This window comes from Pinus tabuliformis, chromosome J, assembly GCF_031772625.1.
Source record: "Pinus tabuliformis cultivar Carrire ecotype Pingquan chromosome J, CPIR1, whole genome shotgun sequence".
In the NCBI taxonomy this organism is placed as follows: domain Eukaryota; kingdom Viridiplantae; phylum Streptophyta; class Pinopsida; order Pinales; family Pinaceae; genus Pinus; species Pinus tabuliformis.
The window spans coordinates 1512808213-1512824554 of record NC_142295.1 but is presented as its reverse complement, the minus strand read 5'-3'; the positions used below and the strand labels follow the sequence as shown (position 1 = coordinate 1512824554).

General features: G+C 40.5%; 2 pseudogenes across 1 annotated transcript; one reads left to right on the top strand and one right to left on the bottom strand.

Annotated features, from left to right (window-relative positions):
• The first annotated feature begins 5862 nt into the window (after positions 1–5862).
• Positions 5863–7735, top strand: LOC149233220 (uncharacterized; annotated as a pseudogene).
• Positions 7736–14198: 6463 nt separating this feature from the next.
• On the bottom strand, positions 14199–16005 carry LOC149233219 (cytochrome P450 71AU50-like; annotated as a pseudogene). Its single transcript, XR_016247605.1, has 2 exons — positions 15131–16005; positions 14199–15024 (listed from the first exon to the last, which is right to left on the bottom strand). The product of XR_016247605.1 is annotated as a cytochrome P450 71AU50-like (transcript).
• Between the last annotated feature and the right edge of the window lie 337 nt (positions 16006–16342).

Genomic DNA, 16342 nt, shown 5'->3' with positions numbered 1-16342 from the left:
TTAGCAGGCCATCGAGGAGGATGGTAAAACATGGCTCCTCTCAAACCGTCAATTCGCATGGATACATCCTTACCATCTCTTCTCTAACCCTTAGCTCGCATGGAGACCTCATTTCCATGAAGAAAAGAGAAGAAGAAATATGAATCTAATTCCAACAACTTTTTATCTATTTGAATGGGCTCCTGTTACATGTTGTTACAGGTTTTTTTAATGCCCTTTCCTATGACTAGTTTGTTATATAGACCCTATTCTTCTTGAGTTGTGGCTAAAGGAATTCATTCTCTGAAGTTACTTGCATGTGGATTTGACTGAGTTTTCTATATTTGTACAGGGAAGAAAAACGATATTTGATGAGAAATGTAGCTCTGTTCAGATGTCAGCGCCTGCAACAAAAAATGGTAGGACATTTGTTGGTGTTGCCGATTTGTGTGGTTTAATGAATACATCATAAAATATGAATACAAAATTCAAATGTAAGTATATTACCTTTCTTTGTGGCTTTCCTAGTGTAGTACCTAGTCACAGGTAAAGACAACCTAGGGTATTGAAGGAAGCAAGTTAGAACAAGACCCACTACTGGTAGTTTCAGACATGATCTAACATAACCTATTGCCTTCCCGGCCTGATGAAGCATTGAGATTACCATTGACTGATGAATGCATTCTCATTTTACTACTACTGATGAATGCATTCTCTTTTGGCATGGTGTTGGCTGATTAGTTGGCGGTAGGGGACTGAACAAACTGATAGTTGTAATTTGGTTGGGTACATCTATTTTCTATAAATCCTTTCAAACATACCATAGCCATAAAGCTTTGTCTTTATTAGCATACCTTTGATCTATGAATACATTTCCTTAAAAGTAGCTACAGAACACGAGTTGGGAGTCCTTACAGAGTGCTTAGGGGGTCTGAAACTCTTGCAACTCTCCAATCTTGCTTTCTTTTACGAATCCTTTATTCTCTGAATTCTCATTCTCCCTAAATATGTTACAGTTGCTGATACATTGGTTCTACAAACAAGAACTCGCATCTGCTTCTTATCTCCTTAGGCTTGCATTAATGGCTGCCCACTCATCATCTAAACAACTAGGAAAGGAAGGAAGGCATTTGGAATGAATGGTTGGCTTGAGGACATGCTTGGGAAATCATTTTGGCTTGCTTGGCCTAGACGGGAAGGAAAAGTTTGCTTGTACTTGAGTTACATGAATGGATGGGTTGTAGTGCCGAGAACCCGTATCTATCAGTTTTAGAATCCGCATCTCAAAGGGATTACTGGTCATACGCGTAGGGGTTTTTTGTCAGGCATTGAGTTAGCGAGGGAGGAGAGTTTGCAGAGGTTCCCACTAGAGAAAGAAGTTGCAGGTAAACCAAGCGTCGTTAAGAATGTAATGCATGAGGTAGCTCAGACACCAACGAAGTCTATGCATGAGAGGAAATTGGAAGTGAGGCCTGCAGTGATGCATACGAGTAGTCATGGTCCTGGTATGGGTTTTGTTCCTTGGTCCCGGTCCGCTGATGGAAAACTTATCCTCAGCTTGGTCGTTGTCATGCCCCCAAGTCGGCGGTAGTCATTCAACCGCACTTGGCGAGGTGTGGCACCACCGAACACTTTCTTTTCACCAATACTTATGTTCGTGGAATACGCCTAACCACTTATCCTACTTAGTTTGTGTTTCACAACCAAGTATTATTAATGTTTCCTTTATACCAATGAATACCCATACACATTCATTATCAACAGAATTATACAAGAGAACACAATTGCACAGTATAAAGGGAGGTGCAAATCCCTGAACAATGAGTCTGCCCGAATAATATATTATACAGTATTTCAATATTACAAAGCTTTACAAGTATACTTGGAAACACCAAGTTTCATACTTAGCCAAATTTACAACATCATCATATCTCCACGTGATAGCCAATATTTCCTTGCCCAAGTCGAGCGGGCGCGCCCTCACACGAGCTGCCAACCAAACTTCACAACTGAACCTTGTTGACAGGCAGGTGACCTCACCCGAGTCACCCTTCGTTCACCTTCACACGGTGGGTGGGCGACCTCACCCAAGTCACCAAGACACCCACGCATTTACCTTCACACGACAGTGGCGCGATCACTTGAGCTGCCCAAGAACCCATCCACAACCGCACAACCGGGTGCCCACGCCTTCACTCGTGCATGCCTTCATTGGACCGGCGGGTACTCCTCGCCCTACACCACTCACCTGATACACCTCCATGTGTTAACTCGTGTAGCCTTGCCCAAGACTTGGGCGCATCCGGCTACACTCCAACCTGCACCTTGTATCTTATGCGAACCGTGCCTTCCTTCTTGATTGAAGGTCAAAGTGCGATGCTCCAAATGAGCTCCTCGCTATGTTTATTTATACCGTGCATTGGGAGAATTCTTGGCTACCCAGCCGACCTGCCCATGCCCTATACTCCACCGCAAACGCCCTCCAAACATCCGTCGGCCTTCGTTCTAACGATCATAAGTATAGGTCCGCTCATTCAAGTTTGTAAGTTGGCCTATGGATTGAGCCCACGCTCCCCATGTTATAAACATGACTCGGTCCCCTCCTTGTGTGCGCATTATCACATGACTCCTCTGCACCTTAAGTCTGAGCTTGTACTTTGTCAACTCGTGTGTCCAGTGGGCGTGCCAAGGACCGCAGGTCCTTACATCCTCCTCCACCTAAAATAATTGTCGTCCTCGACAACATACCATCTTGGTAGCCATTCATGAAGATCAATATTTTCATATCCGAACAGTCGTATCCATGATATCAAATCCTCCACATACTGCAAACATCCCTGCAACATATGTAGAACTACCATCTCCATCATGTTTTGTCCCTCTGTAGGCTACCTATCAAGATACTCCACTTGATACGGATATCTGTCTGCACACCAGTACCCCTCATGACTCGAACTAGTTGGGTAGCTAATCCAACCATATGCCCAAACCACAAGAATGCACATCCTTATGCCATCATCAATCTTTCCTTGACTTCTGATACATCTCGAACTCATCAAAGTCTGCTCACAATCCCATGATCAGGTCCATGGAAACTCCATCCCATCTGCAACATGTTCGGTCCATGGTCTTGTTGTACAAGGAGTGTACAACCTCTCCATTGGATCATACAAAACACTTCCATGTTACATCAACATCTACACAACATCCTTTGCTTCGGCATTCCCCATAGGATGTCCATGAGTGACACCTCTATCCATGCTCCTGCATCATGTCCCTGCATACCTGTCATGCTCCACATCTCCAACTTGATGTCCATGACTCTAGTTGTCCATGATGTCCAACCCATGTAGACTCCATCCTAACATTTGGCCATTCGCATCCAAGTCTGCAATTTATCATAAAGAAGCCTCCTCCCAAGACCCCTTGTTAAGTTAGTGTAGCCCCTCCCAAACAAGGTCCCTACACCAACCCATCTCCAAGGTTGTCTATAGAGAAAGGAGGGCCAGGAAGTTTCCTCCCTGACTCTCATCCACCCATGTATCAGATTGATATTGTGTCCTCAAATATCTATGCACAGCCTCAACCTCCTCACATGTACACCCAAGCTCTCTAAGCTTGTCCTTCGTCAGCTGAAAGTCATATATGCCCATAGCATACCAGCAAAAATCCACTATACCAGCTAGATCTATACCTTCATAATCCTCTCCAACCACCACTTCTAAAGTAGTACTCGGACTTCCTTCTTTCGCAACTCCATTGTGAAGATCATCAGTAGAAGATGTCCCTGTCAAGTGCTCCAAGGTTCATGAGATTGATCTCCCACTAAATTCATTCTTTCTCACTCTTGCAACGAAGTCAATCAACTTCCCTTCCTTCGTTGTTTGAATCATACTCCCAATTCCTCTTTGCTCCACATCCTCATGCTTCACATTCAGATCTTTGGGATACAAGGTCATAGAATTCATCCTCAGTCTATATCCCAAGCAACTCCTTCTATTGATTGGAACCAACATAGTTCTTCCTTCATCTGTGATCAAGAGAATGTCCCGGTCCACCATCGGTATGGCTTGTGCAAGCTTCATGAAATCTTACCCCAGCACCATAGAATGATCATCCATGTCCACGATCCTGATGTCCAACTTTCCAAACCACGAGCCCACTCTCACCTGAGTGTTCTCCATCACACCAGTAACAACTTTCATGGTAGAGTTGACTGCTTTGAAAGCACTCCACTCCCTCTCCATTTCAGCTTTCTTCCCAAAAGACTTTGCTACCTTCTTACTTAAGAAGCTATGAGTAGCTCCCATATCCACCAAAGCTACAAATCTCTTGCCCTTCACGGTTACCTGCACAAAACTCAGCTTCAAGGCATCACCTCCTTCTGTCGGCTTTATCTTGTGTCTCACATCAGCAACCTTCTTCAAAAACTCGGCCTCAGAAGTGTCCATTGGCTTGTGCTCCAATTTGACATTCCTCCTAAGGTACTTCACTTCCTTGCTTGGCTCTTCTAAGCAACTCGATCCTAGTCTAGCTTGTCTTCTATCAAGCTTGTCCTCCATCACATTCTACTCAAGTGCACCAACCAAGTGTCCATTGACTACTTCCATAGAAATAAGCTTCCAAACATCCTCTGGATTGTCACGGTATTGAGTTCCCAGCCTGTCAATGTAGTCGAGCTCTTCCTGCTCAATTACAACAACCTTCTTATCAAGAAGCTTCTTCTTTATCTCCTCCTCAATTTGCTTGACTTCGGTCTCCATCATGGCACCTTCCTTCTTCAACTGGGCTCTTTCATCCAAGAGCTCTTGAAGATCAAGTCCATTCTATTGGATCTCCTTTTCAAGTTCCTTGAGTTCATCATCCATTGTGCTTCTGCATTGAAACTTGAGTTCCTCAAGTTCCTTCCTCAACTTCGAACAGCTTTCCCGAATCCCCATATTCTCATCCTTCATCGAAACCCAATCAGAACTCCATTGACTCACCTATTCCAACACTTTGTACTAGAAGACTTCACCTGCATTATGGCTAGTCTCACCTGTCATAGGTTCATCCACCATCTTTGCCTTTCAGTCTTCTCCAAGTTCCCTACAAAACATGAACTAGCTCTTGTTCCACTTGTATGTGAAACTAGCTTCCTTCACCTGCAACTACTTGCTGCCAATTTCCAATATTCAACCAGCTTCTTGCACTTCGTCACAAGCAACCCTACTCTAACACCAGCTCCAACCGAGCTCTGATACCACCTGTCACGCCCCCAGGCTGGCGGTGTCTTTCAACTGCGCTTGGCGAGGTGCGGCACCACCGAACACTTTCTTTTAACCAACACTTATGTTCGTGGACTACGCCTAACCACTTATCCTACTTGGTTTGTGTTTCGCAACCAAGTATTATTAATGTTTCCTTTATACCAATGAATACCCATACATATTCATTATCAATATCAAATATACAAGAGAACACAATTGCACAGTATAAAGGGAGGGGCAACTCCCTGAACAATGAGTCTGCCCAAATAATATATTATATAGTCTTTCAATATTACAAAGCTTTACAAGTATACTTGGAAACACCAAGTTTCATACTTAGCCAAATTTACGAAATCATCACACCTCCGTGTGATAGCCAAGATTTCCTTGCCCAAGTCAGGCAGGCACGCCCTCACATGAGCTGCTAACCAAACTTCACAACCGAACATTGTCAACGGGCGGGCGACCTCACCCGAGTCACCCTTCATTCACCTTCACACGGTGGGCGGGCGACCTCACTCGAGTCACCCAGACACCCACGCGTTCACCTTCACACGACGGGGGTGCACTCACCCGAGCTGCCCAAGAACCCGTGCACAACCGCACAACTGGGCGCCCACGCCTTCACCCATGCATGCCTTCGTTTGACCAGCGTGCGCTTCTTGCCCTATACCGTTCACCTGATATACCTCTGTGCGTTAACTCGTGCACCTTTTCCCAAGACTTGGGCGCATTCGGCTACACTCCAACCTACACCTTGTATCTTATGCTAACTGTGCCTTCCTTCTTGATTGAAGGTCAAAGTGCGATTTCCAAATGAGCTCCTCAGTATGTTTATTTATACCGTGCGTTGGGCGAGGTCTTGGCTACCCAGCCGACCTACCCACGCCCTATACTCCATCCCAAATGCCCTCCAAACATTCGTCGGCCTTCGTTCTAACGATCATAAGTATAGGTTGGCTCGCTCAAGTTTGTAAGTCGGCTCATGGGTTGAGCCAACGCTCCCCACACTATAAACATGACTCGCTCCCCTCCTCGTGTGCGCATTATCACATGACTCCTCCGCACATTAAGTCTGAGCTCGTACTTTGTCAACTCGCGTGCCTAGTGGTTGAACCAACTCATTGCACTTGTGCTGGTGGGCGTGCCAAGGACCGAAGCTCCTTACAGTGGTGGTGGTGTAGGAACCACGATTAGAGATAAGACAGATAGCACTTATGAACTAGTAGAGCATATGCAGTATTGTAGGTTCGGGTTGTGAAGGCTAAAGAACTCCCCGCCAAGGACATTGGTGGGAGTTGTGACCCCTAGACACTTACACATTGCAACTTGTAAATCCATACCTCCGACACCTGGGAAGCATGCTCTTGGTGCAGAAACGTCTATTTTTAATTTAATTTAAGTCACTTTATTATTTTTATTTTTTAACATTCTCATACATTCTTACATATGACAAAAAAAATTGTTTATTGAATGTATAGATCACAAATTGTTTATTGAATGTACAGATTAGAGAGAAATATGTCTATCACCGTGTTAACTCAGTTGCCTACCTTAGTTCGATCAATAGGCTAAGTAGGGCCAAGCAGGGGATTTATCTAGTCTCGTTTCTTCACAAAGCTGGAGATGGAGGAGCATTTTTCAATGCTCGGACTGTGTGCGTACCTCCGCGGGTGGTGACTTAGTGCAGTAAATCTCATTGAAAGGGATCAACAAAATCTTGATGTGGCAAAACATATTTATATTCACTGCTACCCTTGTACTCCCAGTTCTTCAAGGAATCAATGGATAACTAGTTCTTGCTTTAGTCCTTCCCAAAGGCTCCAAACCCTACAATATAAGGTACATCTTATACTGCTGACTTACATTTCTATACTTACTCTGCACTTTTTTCTAAAGCTTATCGTAGTTATTCATAGAACCGTAGTTGAATCCAGCCCTTCTTCACTTCGAGAAAAACCATTCTCTGTGAACTCCATATGCCCAAGTCTATTAAAAATGAAGAAATGCATTACAATTGTACAATCATCTTAAAACCTCTTATAAAAAATTCAATGGAGAAGTCTTATCTTAGGGGCTTCAGTTTTGAGAGCATCTAGGGCTTTTTTCAGAGCAATGGGAGGCGAAATGGGAATAGAGCCAGAGCCTCTGACATTCATAGAAAAAATAGGAGGGATTCAGTTTCCACGAAAGAGGATGTTATGGACAACAATGACAACGAAGTTTTTTATTATCCCCTTTATGTGGATGAAGAAGATCCTGACTAGCCCGAAGAGGAAGAGGATGGTTGGGGGCTTCAGCTCTCCCAGTTTTTTGATAAAATGAAGGTTAAAAATGAGAAAGATGATGATGACGTAGACTATCTAACTGAGGATGAACTAGATTGGGACGATGATACTGAAACACATCTTCCAATCAAGGATATCATTGCTAAGGATTGGGAAGATTCTGTGATTTGTGATCTCAGTCCTTTGGTTGTTCTTTTCTTTGATTGATATCATCGGTAAGGTTTCAATGCTCTTCCAATGTATGTTTGTAGTGAAATTAAAAAACGAAGTAAACATGCTGTCAAAATTGAACTTATCATTCAAGACCAACTACTTCTTGTAGGTATCGGTTCTTAACGAAATTGCCCAACTGTGGCATTTGGCAAGGAATCCACGTCATTGGCAGAAATTCAACCCATGGAGTTCTAGTGCTTCACTTACATCCTTCTTATGGAGTCAATTCCATGGGTGACACCTGGAAATTGAATAACGAATTCCATGGCCAAAATATATTAGAGAGCAACTCCATTGTGGCCTCCTTGCGATACAGAGTTGGGCTTAATCATTTAGAAATCAACCTCCCTGATTCTGTTGTAACTTTATAGTTTAAAATTGACTGGCAAAGACAATTAACTTTACATGCTGCTTCATTCTTGTGGATGGACTAAGATAAGTGAGAGATTCTATTGATTTGGTATAGGAGTCTGATTTCAGTTGCAGTCAAATACAAATTCCCGGTGAAAAATTCAATGTAGCTGGCAGTTGCGCTGAGAATGATTGTTCCATTGTTATTTTATAAATTCAATTCAAAACCCTCATATAATTAGTCCAAAGAATTCATCTTAAATGGAGCTTACTGTTATCTAACCTATTTGAACTTTCATGTAACGAGGAGGCTTTGATATGTTATCAAGTGCTTCCTTTAACTCAAGAAACACATTAATACTAGCCTGAAGAGTTTGGGTTCTAAAAGCGGCTTGCTTGGACAGGTGAAATGACCCTTAAAGGATTAACCAGTGCGCTGTCCGCTGTGATATATCCTTTGCAAGAAACAATCCCAAGGCATTTATGAGGGATGAAACCTCCCCGTGCTAGGCTTGGTAGGAAGAATCATCCAACCAAAGGGGGTGAACCTTAAATTTAAGCAGAGCCTATTGCCTATTATCACCACAACAAGTGACGACAGCAGTTATTTTCTATTCAAATTTGGAATTGAGGCTCATCAATATATAAAATGGTTGGTAGTTTAGTAGTGAGAGGACATCAAAAAGAAACTTAGGAGGATTAAATTCAAATGGATTGGTGGGAAAACCATTACAAGTTGGAATGCAGTTTATAGAGTACCTCTTTCATGCCTTCTGAATCCAGCAGTGCAAAACCTGAACATCTCCATAGCTTCTGCTTCTTCCTTGGCTTGCCTTGGTGCGTGCCTTGGTGTTTTTTGAGATGAAGCTACTCATGCCACCTTGGGGCTTTGTTCTTCAAGATCAATGTATCATCTTTCAAGCTCCCACTATTGAGAGGCCCAGGAAAAGCACTACTCTCACTAAAGACTAACTTGGAGTGAATGCAATCTAAAGATGTTAGAGGCTCCACTAGAGTACTTGATGGATTTTCAACAGTTGAAGTGTTCATTCCTACTTCTATGGCTGATTGATGCCATAACCCTGAATTCTGGGGTGAATACAAGGATGTTGAGTATTCATGGGTTACATACATTGTCAATTTTAATGAAATTATTAATGGTGCAGATGTAAAACTACTTGTTTCTCATGGTGGGACTTCTGCAAGTACTCCTAACATCTGTTGGTTTGTGTGGTTTCTATTTTGAGATGGGGATTTTTCCATCAGATTGCATTGTCCTGATGGTCTATGTGAGCATGTCAATGTTCCTTTATTTCTCATCTTCCAGGTCCAAGTCAGGCATTTAGTCCAGCTTGTTTCTTTCATATCTAATGTACATTCTAGATCTCACTAGGGGAACTCATGGAGAACCTGAAATCAGTGGATGCCACTACGAAGTTGAAGGCCCTCAATGATGTGGAGAACCAAATCTATTGCCACAAAACATTAATTTTAGTGGTGTTAAAGCCTCCAACATACTCTGATATGTTGGTATCTTCTAGGTTGTATTGTTTGCTATGTATTTCATTCAGTCACTGACTGCCATTGCCAAGATTATGGATCCCCAAATCATGTGTAATGCCATATGTAAATGCTGCAGTTTTTATTTTTATTTGTTTAGTGTACAGTCAGAATGTCTCTTACAATTACTCTTTCTCCTTGGGTCCTTGTTCCGTTTACTGTTCTTTTCTTTGTTTCTTCATTTTGTAAGCCAAGAACTACGACCCTTGTTCTGTTAACTGAAACCATTCTTTTCTCTTTTGCTTCATGTTGTATGCCAATAACCCTACATAGAAGGAAGCGCAGGAGCAGGAAGTGTACAATTCCTTGGGCATTTCAATTACATGTCATATGTAATTGTATATTTTGTCACAATTATCAAAATTTTCAATCATTTCTAGATCCAAAATAGTTTTGTTTGCTGATTAATGTTTTGTCTTCTATGGCCGTTTTGATGCATTCCCAAATCAAGAAGAGCACAAAAGACAATATCATTTAACATCCAAATTTATGTTTAGAGCATGTAATGGACATCATTAACTCAGCCTTCTACCAAAAGCTCACAACTTCTCCTAAAATATCTATTATGACTATTGGGCTTTGTTTATAAGCAGCCATGAGACTCTTAGGGAACTCCTTGAGTAGTATGGCGACTGGGGAATTTCCACACTGCTTTTGAATTGCAAGCCCAAATTCGTAGCCTAATACTCTAGCAACTGGTACAACAACTGCATTTCCAACTTGTATGTACCCATTCAAGAGACAACAAGCATTATAAGATATATCAAACTAAAATATGGTATTATAATATGAAGGGAAACAAATTCCTTGAGTTACATAATAGCAACTGCCAAATGTCAACAAGAAACCTGTGGGCATTTTCCCAAACTATGAGCACACGATCCTGTTCTAGGTGTAATATAACCTGAGAGAGAAAACAGAGTAATTTTCAATTCACCTGTTAATGAATATGCAAAAACAATATAGGGACTTCAATTAATAAAGCATATTCATAATCAAGTTAGCAAACTTGATTGTGAGGCTCGCGTCGAGTAAAAACAGTTGGAACTCAAACTAACCATAATGCACTTTTACTTCTTTAAAATTGTTGTGAACGGGTTTATATCTTAAGTCTTTACAATCTTATGACATCTTCCTTACTAATTTGTTTGATTGTCTCATGGGTTGAAGTGGAATTTCTTGCATTAGGCTGCAAACCTTTCATGATGATTAATATGTTCACATGTTTCCTCTAACTATTCAATATGTTCACATGTTTCCTTGGTTGTAGGGTCAATGATCATATCTTACCTTTTCCTATGTGTCTCGACCTCCATGGCCACACATAGCCTTAATATCATTCTGCATCATGTTCACAAGACTCTCCTGACTCAAAAGATTAACTTGCCATATATGCTCAATCTTTTATTTTCAGTAGACAAGACAAGCTTTAATCTTTATAACTATCATTTTGCATCCTACCCATAAGAATCTCCCGACTCAAATCTCCCAACTGAAAAGATTGACTTGCCATGTATGCTCAATATTTTCTTTTCACTCGACAAACAAAGTTCAATCTTCACAACCGTGGTAAATTTGGGATAAAAACAATTTATGTTCACTTCATGGTGATATAAATATCTTGTTTGAGCTTTCTTATGCTACAACAGTCAATAATATGTGTAGGCACGAAATCTTATTTTTCTATCATATCCGAGGGTAGATTAGAATCATATCTATCCAAAATTAGTCACTACTTCTGAATAGAATCTAGATATCATACACAAAAGAGATTTGAACATAAATTAGAACTTTGGAAAGGTCAAATGGCTTGGCAGCTTTGATTGCTTGGTGACATTTTCTCTTTAGAGGTTCTGCTAGCTCAACTATGTCTACCTTAACTCTTCTTCGTGCCATAGCTAGAAAATGTAGCTTTCAATTTCTAGTCTCATTGCTATCGGCAATGGCAGTCAATGAGTGTCTTCGGGGTATCCCCTTTTCCCAATCTTTAGAACATTTTGGATGTTTGCTTTCCCAAATAAGAAGCCATAAACATTCAACCGAGAGTGGCCCATCCGAACTAGAAAGAACACATGTAGGTTGCCCTTCACGTACACAAGAAGTTGAATTTAATCCATCCATGTTTGGTTGTTGGAACTTGGAATAGCCAAGCATTTACAGAAGGTAGTAATTGCCCAGTTGTTTACATTTGAAATGGAATATACAATGATCCAAAAACCGGTCATTCTTCAAGCCAAATGGCATCATATTGTACACAATCCCCATTTAGGCACATAGTCTTTTTTTTCTCTTATTCCGCGATCCGCACTTGGTGAGCACAGGCTAGTAGAAGATGGTATTCTTATGCACAGGGACATATTTTATGTGCCAAACTCTGAAATCTTGAAGAAGTCTATATTGAAGGGCACCTGATTTGTACATCTGTTGACACTTGGTATATTGACACTATGTTTGTTGGCTATATATTTCTATAAGCTTTTATAGAAAGTTTACGTAGTTTTCTATTTATGAGGACAAATGGTTAGTGACATGTCTACTAGGTCACCTGATCTGTGAAGGTTTTCAATTTTGCAACTGAAGTGTCTGGAATGCATGCTTTGTTCACTGGAGATTGAGATAAATTCAACATTTATATTCATAACATTCAGCCAGATATTTGTATTCCAAAATTGAAGAGTGAGCTCCAAAGTGGAAACATCAAGCTTCAATCTTGAAAAGAGAATATGTTTATCTCAGTTACAGAGTCCTCTATTAATATCACTGATAGAGTCCTTGTTTGTTGTTGTTCACCTCATTAATCATTGTTAAACATGTTCTATAAGTTGAACCTAGCCTTTAAATAGATATGCCTATAAGGTCTTATGTCTGACTCAAAATAACATAGTAGTTGGTGTTTAACGGAGAATTGGGCATGTTTTGGGAATCCAATCGTAAGCTTTTCTTTAGTCTTGTTCTTAGTCCCAATCAAATTAAGAGTGAAATCTTGAGTTCTTAATGAGATTGAGTCAACTCCCAAGTCATTGCCCAAGTACTTTTCAGGTCAGATCTCAAGTTTTACTTACTGAGTCAGATTTAGCTAGGCTCTAAGTGGGGCAGAGTCAAACCAAGTCAGGTAACTATGGCTATAAATTGCCTCGTGTAGGAGTGTAGTCGAGTATTTTCAAAGTTGGACCCCAAAATGATACATGTAAATTGAATTGGATACCGCATATTTCGCATGCATCTAAATCATATCCATAAAATTGTGCGATCATACAGGCTACTTATAGTAGATCATATCTCATTCTCGTTAATCACATCTAATCAACACCTCTGGCATAACCCCTTTGGCATCTAATAAATACCTCCATGTTTCCCCTTCATGAATCTTAATAGTCATATTATGTATATATAGACAAGATTCTAAATGCTCCCTCCCTAAAAAAATAGAAGGTTTCGGGCGCGCATTGACAATGCAAGGAAGTTGCCTCGTGCTTATCTAATCCTTGCTACTTGATATCATGTTTAAGGGGAATTGGGTGCTAAAAAATACATGGATCATAAGTTTGAAGATCTTCATACCTCCGAGAAACCACGCATTAAAACTCTTTGAATAGCTGGATGTATTCATCCTTTTTTGAGGGGGATAAAGTCTTTGATATCTTGAAAAATTGGGATCTTATTCTATGCCCATATTGCAATCCTCTACCTCAGATAGTTGTAGTTTTATGGAAGACAACCAACAGACAACATTGTCAAACAATTTGAAATGTGTTTTGTATCGAAACTATTCCAATGTTCACTATTTAGCTTAGAAATATGCAACTATCTTTCCCATCCCTCCTCCTGTTTCATATGCTCATTGTTTGAATGCAACAATTGACACTCTTTGCTCTTGGCATCATGCCCTTGGGCATGGACTTGTTACTTGCAACCCACCTTTGTTCTTATTAGGTTTACGACGAGACAAGGTAGGAAATGTGTGCAACAATATCAATCTAGTAAATGTTTGTAACAATATCAATCAATTAATAATCAATTTTTATTGTCGACTAAAATTGAAACGATACTTCTAAAAGCCTTTCTATAAAAGTTATTCGTATGTTTGTCATTTTCATTTTCATGCACTATAGGTAGCAAAAGTGAACAACACTATTATCGTAATGAATAAATTAATAATAAATTTTATTATAATTTTTAATTAAAAAATTAATAATAACTTATAATATTATAAGATAAATTTTTTTTTATCTCATATATACATATACATAATAAATTTACATAAATTTTATATTAAAATTAAAATTAGAAAAAACTTAATATTCTCTCTCACAATAATTCTTAATCGTATATATATATATATATATAAAACACGTTTTCTTATCATCTTGTTAACTTCATTTTTTAACCAGTTGTACTGCCAAGATATTAATACATAAGCCAGATAATATCATCTACAAACTAGTAAAACTATATAACAGTAAATCACTACCCATATATTAATCCATAATTATAACTGTAAACCAAATAATATGATCTACAAACTATTAAAAAATAAAAATCAATAAACAGCCACAGGATCACAAGCATATATATTAGGATAGTCAAAACATACACATTGCCGTGCCTCTCAACCGCATGTAAAATATCGGCTTCGAGATATCTCTTATTTCAGCACGACATTAACGTTATACAAACACGATAAACATGTCTGTCTCACCTATTTTATTGAAATTAAGGAAAACACAGTTGGTAACGTCAATATAAAATCAGAGTACGGAGAGTCGAGGAGTTGGAACAGCCACGAGTTCATGCGCCCGGGGCAGTGTCAGTCCATTAAACCTCTCACTCATATCCAACTCCTCCTGCCCATTCATTTTCTCCGGGAGCCTCCAGTTGAAACAGTGCAGCAACTGCGCCATCCCAAACTCTACAACAAGCATTCCCAGTTGCTGTCCAGGGCATCCTCTCCTTCCCGCTCCAAATGGAATCCACTCGAAGTTCTGGACATTTACATCCACCTCTGCCGCCCCAGTTTTTTCCATGAACCTCTCTGGCTTGAAACTTTCGGCATCCTCCCACGACTTTGGATTCCTCCCAATCGCCCAAAGGTTGAGCAGAACGCAAGTGCCACCAGGGATTTGATAGCCCGATACACTGCAATCCTCCAAAGATAAATGGGGAATAGCAAGAGGCCCCGGTGGGTGGAGCCTAAGCGTTTCTTTGACCACAGCTTGTAAATAAACGAGAGACGACAGATCAGATTCTTGTACCATACGCTCCATTCCAACCACGCGTTCAAGCTCCTCCTGAAGCTTCTTCAGCACTGGCGGGTTTCTCAGCACTTCGGACATTCCCCACTCTATCGCAATCGATGACGTGTCCGTTCCCGCGGCGAACATATCCTGCAAATACAATGTACATCACTTACCAACCATGTATAAATCTTTACTTTTTAAAAGTCGCTGTAATTGAATGTTTTAATGTGAAAAAACATTTAACGTAACGTACGGCAATGACGCCTTTAATATGTTTTCGTTTAATTTGGAACTCCGTGTCATTATCTTCGCAGATCGCCAGCAAAACGTCGACAAGATCGGGTGTGACGTTGGGATCATTCCGCGCAATGTGTTCCTCTATCACATTGTTGAAGAAATGGTCTACCGTCTTGTGTATTTTCTTGAATCGTCGTCCCAAACCTTGCAAATCTAGCCACGCCAAGTATGGTATATAATCTGCGATATTGAAAGTACCGGCTAACAGAAAACTTTCTTTGATGCTTTCAATTAACTGTTGGTCCGAGTACTTTCTGCCGAAGGCCATCCTGCAGATAATAGAAGTCGCAAGTGTTGACACAGCTTTGCTAATGCTTACGGGAACATGAGAGCCCTCACTGTCTTCAATAATAGAATGAATCATACTACACACTTCCTCCTCTCTTATGAAGCGGAAGGAATCCAGGCGTTTGGAGCTGAGCAACTGTAAAACGCAGCATAGCCCACGTTAGAGAAATTATACGACAAATACTTAGCAGCCATGGATTGAGGTCTGCCAGCGAAAAGGCGATCATTATTCTTGAGAAATTCCTTGGCCATATCTGCGGAGGAGACGACTAGGGTGAGGGCAGAGGACCCCAGGCGCAGAGACATGAGAGGCCCGCATTTGAGAGAGAGAGTTGCTAGGGCTTGGTGTGGAAGGTGTCCGAGCAGGAGGTGTAGGTTTCCAAAGATCGGCAACGGAAACGGCCCCGGTGGCAACCTCCGTTTTCTCACTTGGAACAAGAATGCGCATGACACCGCCAATGCAAGTAGGATAGGAAAGGAAAATTTTATACAAAACTCAGCACATTCCAGCACTGGCCGCTCAGAATACAACAAATTCGCCATTGCTAGCAAATTAGCCACCCACAACGAATGAGGTACTACACAGGCTCGTCACATCTATATATAACAAGAATTGGATCTGGCACTCCTAAGTGGAGTCGTCTACCGAGCCGTAGGAATGGCCGGAATCGGAGAAAAAAATTCAAATTTATATAGGGCTATATAGGTTGAATTTATATAGGGATGTATGAATCCCTCTTGATTTTGTTAAATTTATTTTAAATTTGATTTTTTAAATAATAAATAAATTTTTTGTTTTCCTTACATTTAAAATAATAGCTTTAATATTATTATTTTTTTTTTAATTTTGATTCCGTTAAATTTATTTCAAATTTGATTT